Here is a 14,822-nt window from a genome sequence, read left to right as displayed (position 1 = left end):
AGCAAACGGTGCCTTCATTTCATAGTCTGCCTTCTCTTCTGCATTCAGGCAGTTCAATAGTACCAGAAAGATTAAATAAATATACAGTAACCACATAAACACTGTTACCATGTTACCTCACACCCGCCTCTTCTGCAGGTCTTCTAAAATACTAACTAGGATTTTTCTTGTCTTCAGCCAGCTCCAGCTCCCTTTATCATCAGCCAACCATTCCAGTCCAGCACCACCTTTCCATCCCTCTATTTCCAGGTGACTGCCTGATGTTCCACATCCATCCACTCAACCATTCCTTCATTCATTCCAACGCTTCCCAGGCACCCAAGATGCTCGGAGCACGGTTTCGGCTCACAGTGCCGCTACATCCTGGTAAACAAGAACATGTCAGGAGTCAGGAAGATCATGAAAACAAAGCTGTTCCAAAACAGGGGGCAAGCAGGGGCCAGAGATACAACCCACTTCACTCCCTGCCCACTTCTGCCCTCCAGAGTTTTTTCCAAACTGAAGTATTAACAAAATCCACATGACATGGAATCAACCTTTAACAGTACACAAACTTAGTGGCATTGAGTATATTCACCATGTTGTGCGACCATCACCTCTACCCAGTTCCAAAATATTTATATCATCCCCCCTCAAAAAAAAAAAACCCAGGTCCATCAAGCATTTTTCCCATCCCCCTGCCCCCACCAACACTATCTGCTTCCTATCTCTGTGGGTTCACCTATTCTGGGTACTCCATGTCAGTGGCGTCATCCCGTCACTACTCCAATTTGGAAACAGCTCTGCTTCCCTGTGGTGCTCTCCCCGCCTCCTCTAGGAAAGCCTGTCTCACATCTGTCCCCACACCCCCAGGCCCACTCCAGCCTGTATCTCTAAAATCTCGGAAGAGGTTCTCTAAGCCTTTGAGCAATTCAATCACCCTTGAAAAAGGCAAAACAGGGCCAGGTGCAGTTAGTGTAATCCTAATGCTATGGGAAGTCAAGGCAGGAGGATCACTTGAGGCCAGGAGTTTGAGACCAGCCTGAGCAACACAGTGTGACCTTGTCTTTATCCCGCCCCTTCTCCACAAAAAAAAAAAAAAAAAAAAAGTGTTAAAAAACAAAATGAACCTGACCCTTCTTCCTCTGTCAAGACAGCCCCAATACCTTCCTTTCCTTCTGAGCTTCTGATTCACTCCATGGGATTTGCAAAGTCCTCAGAGATTTCCAAATTAACACAAGCAATAAAAACGCAGAAGGCCTTGGCTCCCCAGTGCCCTCTAGTCATGTGAAGCATGTGACCTCAGATAACTATTGGTTTTGCCCCCTCCATGCCTCAGTTCACTCACCTGTAAAATGGGGTAACACTTACCTCACTGGATTTGTATCATGAGTCAGAACTACCTGAGCACTCACAAATGAACCAGGCACACTGTAAGGACTCCAATGCCATCACTATGGTCAAGATGACCTGTCCCATAAAACCCATGGCCCTGCTCTGCTAAGGTGGGGCCAGGCCTTTCTGGCCATAGGTTCTCTTTGGCTAAGCCTGTAAATAAATGCAGGCATTTTCCAAGAATTGACTCTTCCAGGGTAATACTCTTTAGGATGGTATCATCTGATCTCCTGACCTTAACCACTATCAATGCTGACAACACCTAAACCACAGGGCCCTGCCCTGCCCCTCTCAGGCTCAGCACAGCTTTGCACTCACATAGGAACACCTGGGCAACACCTCAGCAACCTTGGGAGGCCCTGAACTCTGCAAGACCAAAATTGTCATCCTTCCCTTGCGCTCCTCAGCCACCTCTCCATACCCCCTCCACTTCAAGTTCCCCTGCTCTTCCATGGGCACCACTGTGCTGGCCTCCCCTCATGCCCCCACCCCACCTCCTGTGCCAGGCTTGCTCCTGTTCCCTCCTTTTCACACTGCAGGCAGAAAAGACCATCTGAAAAACAAATGTGCCCAAGCCATGCACCTTTCAGGCACTCTCCACGGCTCTCAGGAGCAAGCCCAAATGCACTCCCAAGGAAGGCTTTTCCCAACCTCGCCCCATCCCCAGCAGCTCCTGCCCTGTCCTCTAGGCTCTGGGAATGCTGACTGCTGCCAACAATGCTGCAATTAGCCTATGCAGCCCCGCTAGCAATGTCTTTCCCACTCCATTCTCCCAAATTCCACACATCTTTCAAGGCTCACTTCAGCCACCATCACCTCAAGGAAGCCTTTTCTGATGCCCTGGATAGGACTAAGCTTCTCCCTGCCCGCAACTCACTGACATTAGTGTGGGTCTGTTTTCCTCATTAGGCTGTAAGTGCCCTGAAGACGTTGTTTATTTCCTCCAACTACCCATCCCTCAACCCATCCATCCACCTACTCATCCATCTATCCACCTATCCATTCACTTATCCACCCAACTATCCATCTATCCATTCAACAATAACATCCTGAGAGCCTACAGTGGGCTAAGCACTACGAATATAATAGCTAAAAAGACAGACAAGGCTGCTGCCCACCAATGGAGACAGACAACATGTGAATACCACATCCCCCCACACTAGTCCATTTTTCTGCTATAACAGTACCACACAGACTAGGTTATTTATAAAAATACAAGTTTATTTGGCTTATGGTTCTGGAGACTGAGAAGTCTAAGAGTGTGGTGCTTGCTGAGTCAGAACATGGTAGAAAACCATGTGAGACCGAGAGGGAAGTGGGCTGAACACATCCTTTCTATCGGGAACCCTCAATAACTCTCAGTAACTCACCCATTCCCAGGATAACAGCATTAATCCCTTCACAAGGGCAGTACCCTCATGATCTACCAGTTTTTAAAGGCCCTACTTCACTCTGCTACAATGGCAACTAAACCACAACATCTGTTTTGGGGGGGACATTTAAATCACAGCACCCCCACAGCAGCCGCACAGTGTGGGTTCTGGAGCCAGCTTCCCTGGGTTGAAATTCTGGCTCCTTCACTTGTTAGCCATGAAACCTAGGGCAAATTACTTAACCTCTCTGTGCCTCAGTTTCCTCCTCTCTCTAATAGGAGTGCCCAGCTGGCACTTGTTTTTCTGCTAATTCATTTTCCTAATCTATTTCACAAATAGATAAATCAATGGAAAGTATCCAGAACATTGCCTGGCATATCATAAATGCTTTGTACAAAATGAGCTATTCTCTGAATACTGGAGCAATGGGACTGTTTATGACATGGTCCCACCCTGGATGTGGGCACAGGTGTTATATTAACCTTTTTGCCCTGTTTCTATATAAAGTACTCAGCAGTGTTTACTGTGTCACACAGGTAAGCCCTACAAGAATGACTCATTGGCTTGGCATTAAAGACTTTTAGAGCTGGCAGTCACGCTGGGTAACATCTAACCCAACTCGCCCACTTTTGTGGAAGAGACAAAGGCTTACAAACTTAGCGGCAGTGAAAGCATCGGCCCCAGGATCTCTGACTTGCCAGCCACTGCCTTGTCCCCCATTCTAAGCAGACTCATGGCGCCCATGGCAGCACAGCTGCTCCACATCGTCCCATCTCTCCTTTCCCACAGTGGAACCGCCGTGGCTTCCACACCCAGGCCGCCTCTTTCTCCGCTGGCTTTGCTGTCTTGTGCCGCTCCTTTTTCTTTTTCTCCCTGTTTTGTTGCCGGTAGTTCTCCTATTTCCAGGCAAAGAGCTGGCCCTTCATAAAGACAGCCAGAGATCACGATCCTCTTCAGGGAGTGGTTCACGCAACCCAGCACTGGTGGCAGGTGCAGGCCATGACCCCCCAAGTCCCTCTCCAGGTCCTGCTGGTCACTCCTGATGGAGGAGGGACTTTTTCTTCCACACCAGCCAAGTTTCACTTTACCTACTTTAGGATTCATGCTCTTCTAGGTGTTCCCAGGGTCAGAAGGCAGGTCCTCCCTAAACACGGGTGTAGAAGGAAGGCCACGTCACAGCTCTCAACTAAAAGCTATTTCCGAATGGTCCAGCAAGTGCCTAACCAGCACCCCTCCCTCGGCTTGCTCTGGGTTGCCAACAGTGTGACCTGGCCTGTGGATGGCATGTCATCCTCTGGCACTGCTGACCTGATGACAAGTGGTAATCTAGCAGGGCTATTTTATAGTCTCCAGTATTTACAGAACCGCTCTGTCATGAAACTTTTGCTTTCACACCTCAGCTGGCTTAGAAAGCTGCAAGAGAACATGACACTGCGAACAAATAATTCCTGGGGTGCTGTGCGAGGTTTTTCATTCCTTTTCATGGCGGGGCTGTAATCTCATTTGTAAGAACCTTGCGCTTCATCCGTCTTCATGACTGAGCCTCCACTGGGTGTGTTAGCATGTCTGTATCTGAAGCTCACAGAGGCACAAAGGCTTGTCACAAACCCCAGTATAGCAAGTCTGGCAGTGCAGTCTATTTGAAGACTGGGATTTTTACCTTAACGTCTCAGAGTAATGACTATACCGTACACAAAACAGCAGCCACGGCCAGAGTGCTACAAACAAGAGTAGTAAATTTGTATCTACACACCTTACTATTAAAGAATTCATCTCCCCTTCTGGATATTAACAGCCACAGGCTATGAAGATGTTTGCCCTGGATATGAGATTCTGTGACTCCTACTCTGTCTTTCTTACAAATGTTAAAGCAGACCCATTCTTTTAAACAATCAATGAAAAACCGTTTTTAAGAAGGAAGAAACTATCTTTCCAGCAAAACACTTTCCATGTTTTCACATGAAAGATCTCTTAGACATTTCTCTGGCCAAAAAAAACCTTTCGCCTAGCCTTAGAGAATTTCTCTTTGGCTCTATTCTTAGAGCAAACTCATCTTCAGAAGGTTCTTCCATCTGTGCCTTACCAATTCATCTGCAGACAGAGTGGTCTAACAGCATGTAATGGAAAGTAGGCATGCTTTAAGAGCTTTAAGATCAGAGACCTGCATTTAACCCCCAATCTGTACCTTATCAGTAGGGGGACTATATATCACCTTTTACACCTGTTATCCCAGCATAATCATCAAAAGCATCACCCTTCACTCTCAAAAGCATCCTGATTTGGATGATAAATTATATGACCACCTTGCTTATTATGTGAGCCACCCCAGACAACATACTTCACTTTCCCACGAGTTTCACATTTGTTCAGTGAAAATAAGGGAAGCTAATATACGTGGTTATCCCAAGCATGAAATTAGATGGTGTACACAAGATGCAGTCACAGGAGGACCCAGTATTCCCCGTACACCAGCTACCACGCTCAAAAGGTCTGTTCTCAGAGAGAAAGTGTTCATTTGTATGTGTAAAGTCCTCACCTTTTGGTTGTCAAGCTGAAGACAGGACCTGTATTTCCCACTTTCTATTGTGATATGGTCTATAAAATGGCAATGGGATCTATCTGTGTCCAGCAGCTGCACAATTAATTCTGTCATCCATCTGACCAGAAGATGGACTGCACATGGGTATTTTTACTCTTATACTTTAGACCTTCTGGACTTTCTTTATGCTCTCCACAAAGTAGGATTAAGATCAAAATTTACCCCAACCACCAAAACTCTATGAAACAGTCCAAGTGAATTGGTTCAGAGTCGGGGAGGGGAGTGGTCAGAGATCCTACAGACTGAACCACTACCACTGAGCGAGTAAATGTGGTGAATTTCTTGCTTTCTCAAGCTAAAAAAAGAAGAAAAAAAAAAAGCCATTGATAGAAGGACAGCTTCTTAATGAAATAATCTTAGGCATCTCACTTTAAAAATTAGGCCTAGGTCAGACTCACCTCTATAATCCCAGGACTTTAGGAGGCTGAGGTGGGAAGATCACTTGAGCCCAGGAGTTTGAGACCAGTGACCAGTGCCACTGCCCTCTAGCCTGGGCAACAGAGCAAGACTCTGCATTTAAAATAAAATAAGCCTAATTGTGCCAACAATCTTTAACACAAATCTGTAATATCAATCAGTGACTCAGAAAGCAACAGAACTTTGCTATTTCTGTTTGAAATAAATAATTTGAGATGCTATCACTTCATTGATAAACTTGTTAAATACACATACATTCTCTTTAAACAATAGAATATAATGTAATGGAATTGCCTCAATGATAAAACTGATCAACAACAAAACCCATAGAAAAATAAACCAGAAAAAAAAAATTGAGACTATTCTATTCCAATCTTCAGCACAATATTTTTTGAAACAAAGAAGAAAAAATTATTCCCACTATCTTTTAATATAGTTGTGTTGAATACGAGAAATCCCTCCCCACTCTGACTTCCAAAGAAAGAGAAAGGAGGCCAGGTGCAGTGGCTCACACCTGTAATCCCAGCACTTTGGGAGGCCGAGGTGGGCAGATCACCAGGTCAGGAGATCGACACCATCCTGGCTAACATGGTGAAACCCTGTCTCTACTAAAAATACAAAAAATTAGCCGGGCGTGGTAGCATGTGCCTATAGCTCCAGCTACTTGGGAGGCTGAGGCAGGAGAATCACTTGAACCCAGGACACAGAGGTTGCAGACGCAGAGGTGCAGTGAGCCGAGATCGTGCCACTGGTACTCCGGCCTGGGCAACAGAGAGAGACTCTGTCAAAAAAAAAAAAGAAAGAAAGAAAAAGAAGGAGAAAGGAAATGTTCAGCATTTTCATGCTCTAAATATAGCTACAAGAGGAAAGAGATACCAATGGCAGCACAGCAATGGCTTAGAGTCTGAAGCTCAGCAAGGCTCAGTACAGTAAGTTCTTCTGTGAGCAGTCACTTCCTATGGAAAGAAGTTTCCAGAAACAGAAAAAGGCTGACTCCACTTCCAGAAATCCAGTTACAGTGACAGCACAACACCCTCTGGGCTGGACTCACTGAGTGGCAAGCGGGCAGCCAAGAGGAAGTGCATTCCTATGGCACTGACACCTTCAGGGCAATGGCAACAGGAAAACACCCCTGGCAACCATGTACACAATGTATTTCTTGGACAATGGGGTACTTCTTAGAGTGCTACTGGTGATGATATAACTTGAAGCATACCAAGAGGAAAACAAGGGGCTAATGTGTATTTAGGGCATTTTCCTGCAGAATGTCTGTAGGTTTTCTCCACTTGAATAACTGAAACAGAAGCTGAAATCCAAATTCTGTTTAGGATTCAGATAATTAGGACATTTGGCTTTACATGAATCACATACCTTGTACTGCTAGATACAGCCTTGCTGGAGGAATGTTCTGACGAACTTGCCTCCTTGCGTATGATAAACGAGTGAGCCAAGGATAGAGCTCAATTCTTGAACCGGGTCTGAGAAAAAAAAAATGAGCCAGTTGGAGATAAGCCCACATCCACTCTACACTCGCAATTGACAGCCTTGGAGAAAGGCCAAGTCAGGAGAGGTCAACTCTTGATGAAGAGGAGGGAAAGGGGAGCACTGGGTGTGCAGAGTCTAGAACACACCACAATTCTATTCCACCCCTTGGCGGAATAGTGGCAGACTATGGACTCCTTCTCAGAAGGACTTTTTTTTCTTTTGAGACGCAATCTCACTCTGTCGCCAGGCTGGAGTGCAGTGGTGCAATCTCGGCTCAGTGCAACTTCTGCCTCCTGGGTTCAAGCGATTCTTCTGCCTCAGCCTCCAGAGTAGCTGGGACTACAGGCATGCACCACCACACCCAGCTAATTTTTGTATTTTTAGTAGAGATGAGGGTTCACCATGTTGGCCAGAATGGTCTCGATCTCTTGACCTGGTGATCTGCCTGCCTCAGCCTTCCAAAGTGCTGGAGTTACAGGCATTAAGCCACTGCACCCGGCCAGAAGGATTTTTTTTTAAAGCATAAAATAAAATACATAGGACTGCAGAAGAAATCAGTCATATTTAAATATAGTTACCAAAGTATTTATTTATTTATTTTGAGACAGGGTCTCACTCTGTTGCCCAAGCTGGAGCTCAGTGGTGTGATCTCAGCTCACTGCAACCTCCACCTCCTAGGTTCCAATGATTCTTCTGCCTCAGCCACCCTAGTAGCTGGGTTTATAGGTACCCGCCACCACGCTCAGCTAATTTTTTATTTTTAGTAGAAACAGTGTTTCGCCATGTTGGGCATGCTGGTCTCGAACTCCTGACCTCAAGTGATCTGCCTGCCTCAGCCTCCCAAAATGCTGGGATTACAGAGGTGAGCCACCATGCCTGGCCCCCAAACTTTGTTTTTAATTGTGATATAGCAATACCTGCAGCTTATTTCTTAACACAACAAACAACACTATCTGGCAACAGGTGCAACCACCACCATAATTTCAAAGTGGTGATGAATATTGATATTTCAACACACCTGTTAACCATCTCTAATGTGACATGAAAACAGATTTCTATTGGTGACAAAATCATAAACAGCACTAATACTACTATGACTTATATTAATATTTTCCCATGCAAGCTCACAGGTCTCCCTGAAACCTTGTGCAGTTACGAAACTCAGGTGACAATCTAATTTCACCTTCCACTCCTGCAGCTTTTCCAGAATAATGCAGAGACCTACATGGGAGCTATGGCCCAGCAAGAGCCAAAAACCACCGTACGTATGGGAGGGTGGAGGCTGTACACCAAGGACAGTCCACCACCCATGGGTGTGGCTAGGGGAGGTGCACTATGGGCCAACATCTCAATTCCTGCTACACCCTATGCATGGGCCACAGTCTGCTTTTTTTTCTTTTTAATGCTTCACATTAAAACTATTAATTCAGCTGAATCATTGGGCTAGAGAAAAAATATTCCTTTACAATTCATTTCCCCTAGTGCTGTGTTCTAAACCCAATCAGCCCCAAAGTCCCTGGGGCTTACAGTGAGCTTGTAACACTCCCTTTACTATCTGAACCAAATGCTTAGATAACTTACCTAAACACAATTTCAAACACATATATTTAACGTCCTAAGATTGACAGAGAAGGCAATAAAGGAAAGTAATTTATGACACACCTAAGGTATTTCAATATGCAATTAGTTGGGTAAGACCACTCTAAAAGACATAATGGAGCTATTAGATGCCTGCACCTAACGTGAAATTTTTAAAATGCATCTGCTACAAAGGTGGACTGATACTGGTGATGTGCTAATGCTATGTATGGGTAGGGTGAGTTTCTAAAATGGTAAATTTCCTAACAAAAGAAAGCATTATCTTCCTTCATTAACTGGAAAAGTTGATGTTTACTTAAAAAGTGCAACAATTATTTGCTTATATGTAAGTTATGTCTAGATTCAGGTTTTGCTTGTCCCTGATTGTCTAGTGGGTAACAGGAAACATTTTGTGATACATAACTGTTCTACCCATTACAGGTCTTTAGCATCCCTGGTCCCCATCCAATAAATGCTAGTAGCATCCCTCAATCACTGACAATCAAAATTGCCCCCCCCAAAATGCTGAAATGCCCCCAATGACATTTTAGGGCCTGGAACTAGAGTCCTGTCTCCAGGTGCCAACCCCTGCCCACCTCTGGGTGATCTCAAGCTCGGCACTGAGGGAAAACCAGAACTGGCATTACAAAAGATCAGTCTTGTGTGGCTTATACCCTATAACAAATCCCCTTACTCAGAGTTCTGTCCTCGGGACAAGAATAAGGTAGGGAGGAGAATTAAGCAGCTAGGCAGTTAAAAGCAGAGAGGAGGGCAAAGAGGATTTCTGGGGTTCCTGGAGCCTTGATCCCAGGCTGCAGAGGGCTCCTGGACCCTATCTTTGTGTTCCTAATGCGAGTTCTCTACTTCCGCTGAGGCAAGCTCCAGCAGGTTTCTGTTGCTAACACCCAAAATAATCTTTATTAATTAAAGGCATCCAACCACCTGGAAAGATGGCCATCCATCTGAACTAAGGGCAGCAGCTAACATCAAAAACGCTTAGGAGTGAAGCCATCCCCACAGGGTTGGTTAAGAATTGCATGTGGAGTTCCGGACTGAAATATAGTTACAATGAAGCACCAGTAAGGCTGTACCCTGGCTCACATCCCTGTTGCTAAAAGTCACGTAGCACTAGATAGTGGCCATTTACATCCCTTATCATTCCTGTAGGTAGGACTTCTGATACTGGGATAGTAAGACTGTTTAGGAACTGATCTGCAACCCCACTGTTCCTATAGACAGGATCTCTGATAGTAGCACCATAAAGCCTTTTTTAAAGGATGGCTTAAAATGTTTCTCAGACTCTAAATTCCAACAGCCAGTTTGAAGACCCCCACAGAGGAACAGATCAGCATGAGAATGCAGCTGTTTCATCTCCTTCAAGTTCACCCTGTATTGTTTGACCAATCAACAACCTCCAAGCTCGGCCCTCTCCAAAACCCTTAAAAACCCTAACCCAAATTCCTCAGAGAGATGGACTTGAGGTTTCCTCCCCTCTCCTCATTCGGTGGTCCTCTGATTAATCCTCTTTCTCTGCTGCAACCCAGTTTCTCTACATATTGACTTGCTATGTGCAACGAACCTATTACGGTTACAGGATAACCTATCCCAATGTCAAAGGACCAACCTTATTTGGGGGACGTTTCTCAGATTTCACCTAAGCTCTTCATGCTATAGGTTCAAGCTCATTTATTTTTATTCCATTCTCACAGACAATAAATAAATGGGCCAGGGACCATCCTTCACCTGGCATTTCAGATTCTACAAAGACATATCCAGATCCCTCTGAAGTTTTTTTCTGCCTCAGCTCCTTCTCATCAATCCCATGAGGCACACAACAGAAATAACAATGTTGTCTTTTCTTGATAGGCTTGGAAAAATGAAGGTACTGAAGAATATGGCCTTTAAGGATCCAATTAACTCTGAGCTTAAAAAAAATTCCTAAGTCTTTTCAACCACAGAAGTCCATGATTTAATGTCTCTAAATTTTACTCTGCTCAGAAATAACACCACCTTAATTCAGAAATGTGGCAATAAGGCACAGCTGCCAGGAAGGTGTTGTAAAAGAAGCCAGGATCACTGTTTCTTTGCCTTTCCCACTAATGGACTCCATTATATCACCAAAAAAGGCACTGCTGGGATCTAATGAATAAATAACCAGCACTGGAATGGAATTTGTATCCATTTTCATTCCAGTTAGTTTCCACTAGAAAGCCTTATTTAAAAATAAATTAAGAAGGGGGGTGCATAACATTACTTATAATGAAACAATTTAGAAATGTTTGAAGTTTCCTGTATAAGCCAGTTGGGTGTCATGTTAGATGGCAAGGGCTTAATTGTTGATTCCAAGTAAACAGAGAACAGACAGTTTTCACATCTGTCAGACATGTTCACTGTCATTTCTAGAAGGGTATCAGGAGAGCGAAGGGTCACGTGAACAGGTCACAACTAACTGACGGGTTATGAAATCCATTCAGGGCAAAAGTCAGAAAACTTTTTCTTCACAGGCCAGAGAGTTAATACTTGAGGCTTTGCAGGCCAGATCATCTCTGTCAGTCACAACCACTCACCTTTGCCATTGTAGTGTGAAAGTAGCCATAAACAACAGAAGAACAAATGTGGGATTGGCTACGTGTCAATACAACTTTATTTACAAAATAGGCAGCCTATTCCCTGAACCCTGACCAGAATTTTTTAAGTCAATGAAACAGAACAAAATAGAAAACACCAGAGGCCCTATAAAGGTTAAGTACTTTATACGAAAACTTTCTTGGTGTTATCTACCTATATATGCGAGTTCCGAGTCAGCATGTATTTCTTACTCTAGGTTGGGGTCAAAAGCCACCATATTAGAAGATAAACAATTTCAGAAGGAAAATAAGTCTGTTTCTGTAAAGGATTTTAATGGTTTTCTAAAAAGAGAAAAAGGGGCAGATATAATGGGCAAGTTCTTGAACCTAAATACAATCTTAAAAGAATATTAGTTATAAGTAGTAACTAATGAAAAGGTTTTTAAAAGGACACTAAAATTACTTCCTATTCAAACATTTGACATGAGCTGTGCATCTGTTAATAACTGCTCTACAGCAAACTGCCCCCAAACTCAGTGGCTTACAACCACCATGGATGATTTGCACCCCTCTACAGGTCAGCCGGTGGGTGATTCCGGTGACCCTGGCTGATCTTGACCTGCTAAGGAGATAGCAGGCAACTGACAGGTCAGGTGGCACTGGCTGGTCTAGGATGGAATCCACAAGCACAAACCTGCCCCTTCCTCCATTGGGCTAGCCTGGGCATGATCTCACGGAGGTCGCGGGGTCTGAAAGAGCAAGCCCAGTCGTGTAAAAGGCAATCAGAAACAGCCACTTTTTACAAATCTGTTTATACACAGCATGTGCTAACATCCCACTGGCCAAAGCAAGTCACACAGGCAAATGAGAGTGGGGGACCAGGGTGGGGGAAGAGGGAAGGAGGAAGAGAAGCTGCAAAGTGACAGGGCAAAGAGTGTGGATAAAGGGGGTACAGGGAGGCCATTAATGGAGGCCATTAGTTAAAAAAAATCAATCTACCACAGGCAAATATTTATAGTTTATCATCACCCTGGCAGACACAGAGAGAGGTTTTATGTTATTTTAAGGTTTTCTATTACCATTTCTCATTGTATTTTTGCCTTATCGCTTGTAAGGCAGAAAAGCAGAGTGAAAAGAACGGTGATTTAGGGAATGCAGACTTTTGGTCCCTGGCTCTGCCACTTCTGGCTGTGTGACCCTGGGCAAGCTCCCTTTGTACCTCAGTTTCCCCACTGTAATAAGATGGTTGACAGTTACATAAGCCAGAACATGTAAAAATACTCAGCTCAACATCTGGCCTCAGCAGACTTCAAACCTTATTTAGATACCAATGTGTTTTGCAAATAGTTGATTTGAATATGTTCAACAGGGAGAAGAACAGGTCCTATAACAGTAAACCTTCTTTACAAGACGAATAGTTCCTTTACATAAAGAGCAAAGAACCAGTTCCTTACTAAGAGTTTGGAGTACTGTGGCAGGCAGGAAAAGGGTCCCCAAAAATGTTCATCATATACATACTAATACCTGGAACCAGTGCTTATGCTGCCTTACAGGGAGATGTCATTATATCAAGGACCTTGGGATGGGGAGATCATGCTGTATTACCCTGCTTGGTCTAATCCAATCACATCAATCCTGAAAAGCAGAGCATCTTTCCCAGCTTGGTGAGAGTATCAGTGTGATGGCAGAGAGACAAGGATTTGGCTGGACATTGCTCACACTGAAACTGGAAAAGGGGACAAGAGCCTAGGAACACAAGCAGCCTCCAGAAAAGACAAGGAGACCAACTCTCCCCTCAAGCCTCCAGAAAGGAACAGATATCTTGATCTCAGCCAGTGAGACCCAGAAGGGACCTCTCACCTACAGAATTCAAAGAGAATAAATGTGCATGGCTTTAGCTGCTAAGTGTGCGGTTGTTACAGCAGCAATAGAGGTGTTCTTATAGTGTTTCTATTAGAGACTGACAATGAGGAAATAGAAAAGTCGTACTTGAAACCACTGAACTGGGAGGAAGAAACTCCAAATTTTAAGAGGTTTTAACCAGGAATGGCATAAAAACATGAAAAGCTGTCTGGGCATGGTGGCTCACAACTGTAATCAGAGCATTTCAAGAGACTAAGGCAGTAGGATTGCTTGAGGCCAGGACTTCGAGGGACCAGCCTGGGCAACACAGCGAGACTCCTGTCTCTCCAAAATATAATTTTTTTTAAAAAATTAGCCAGGTGTGGTGGCACACGCTTGTAGCCCTAGCTACTCAAGAGACTGAGGCAAGAGAATCACTTCAGCCCAGGAGTTGGAGGTTACAGTGAGCCACGACTGTGCCACTGCACTCCAGCGCAGGTGACAGAGAAAGACCCTGTCACCAAAAAGAAAAAAAAAAAACTGGGAAGTTGTATTTGATTCTGCTTATGAGAAACAGAGAAAAGGCAGTATTATAGAATAAGCCAATTCATTATCATGAAAAACACTCCACAGGAAGAACAATAAAATCATAATACACAGTATGACCGAGGATCCCCTACCTACACTTTCTAACAAGCTGGTACTAGGAGAAAAGCCATAGTAACAAAATCCTTTCACAAAAACTTTCTGCAGACTTCCTTTAACTGATGGCTATTCCAGACCTGCCGCTCACTCTAACTCTGATAACTCCCTCTTTCTTTCTTTTTTCTTTTCTTTTTTCTTCCTTCCTTTCTCCTTCCTTTTCTTCTTTTCCTTCCGTCCTTTCTTTCTCTCTCTCTTTCTTTTTTTTTTTTTTTGTAGGGGCAGAATCTCACTTTTTTGCTCAGGCCGGTCTCAAACACCTGGGCTCAGTCCTCCCATCTCAGCCTCCAAGAGTGCTGAGATTTCAGGCATGAGCCACTGCACCCAGCCTCCACTTTTTCTTAAGATAACATTGACAATAGGGTAATAAGCCCTAGTAATGTGTAGACACACACACTCACATTCAGACACCCAATCTGTTGACCTGCAAAAGACCATGAAGTGTGCTAAGAGGCAAAAAAAAAATGTCGACAGAAAGATTAATTTTAAAAGATGAACTCTAAAAGAGTATAATGACCAAACAAAACCTCAAAATCAGGAACATACGTAAGAATCTTTTTAAGAATAAAGAAGGTAAAGTAGCTGAGTGTGCAGAACGTGGCCACACAGGCACATTAGTAGAATCCCCCAAGTGTAGGAGAAGCTAAGTGATGCATCGCTTGGCAGATAAGAAATCAGAATCACAAAGCACAGAACCAGCCCACATGAAGACAGCCAGCTAACTGCAGAAACCTCACATGCCATGGTCAGAGTTCACTCACGCTGCCATGCTGCCTGGACATCTCCTCTCATCACTCTGGCACGCCAGGCCTGGAACTTCCAGCCTACACCCGTAAGAGCTCCATGACACTCCTTTCTTTATTGGAGCTACATGGTTTTTTCTTG

The 14,822-nt window shown here is 44.2% G+C and overlaps 1 protein-coding gene across 3 annotated transcripts in view; it reads right to left on the bottom strand.

The window, feature by feature from the left end:
* Window positions 1–14,822, bottom strand: part of MGAT5 (alpha-1,6-mannosylglycoprotein 6-beta-N-acetylglucosaminyltransferase) — a 325,249-nt gene that overhangs the window by 302,456 nt on the left and 7,971 nt on the right. The window contains exon 1 of one of the 3 annotated variants that reach the window (XM_032250744.1): window positions 7,135–7,519. The exons of the other annotated variants lie outside the window; for them this stretch is intronic. The gene's annotated coding sequence lies outside the window, so the exon portion shown is untranslated. Of the gene's footprint in view, window positions 1–7,134; window positions 7,520–14,822 lie in introns of those variants that run through there. 3 annotated transcript variants of the gene reach the window in all.

The sequence above is a fragment of the Sapajus apella genome, unplaced genomic scaffold (assembly GCF_009761245.1).
Source record: "Sapajus apella isolate SASKATOON/1434 unplaced genomic scaffold, GSC_monkey_1.0 scaffold72, whole genome shotgun sequence".
Classification (NCBI taxonomy): Eukaryota; Metazoa; Chordata; class Mammalia; order Primates; family Cebidae; genus Sapajus; species Sapajus apella.
The sequence above is the reverse complement of the archived record's forward strand: the minus strand, read 5'-3'. Positions and strand labels throughout refer to the sequence as shown.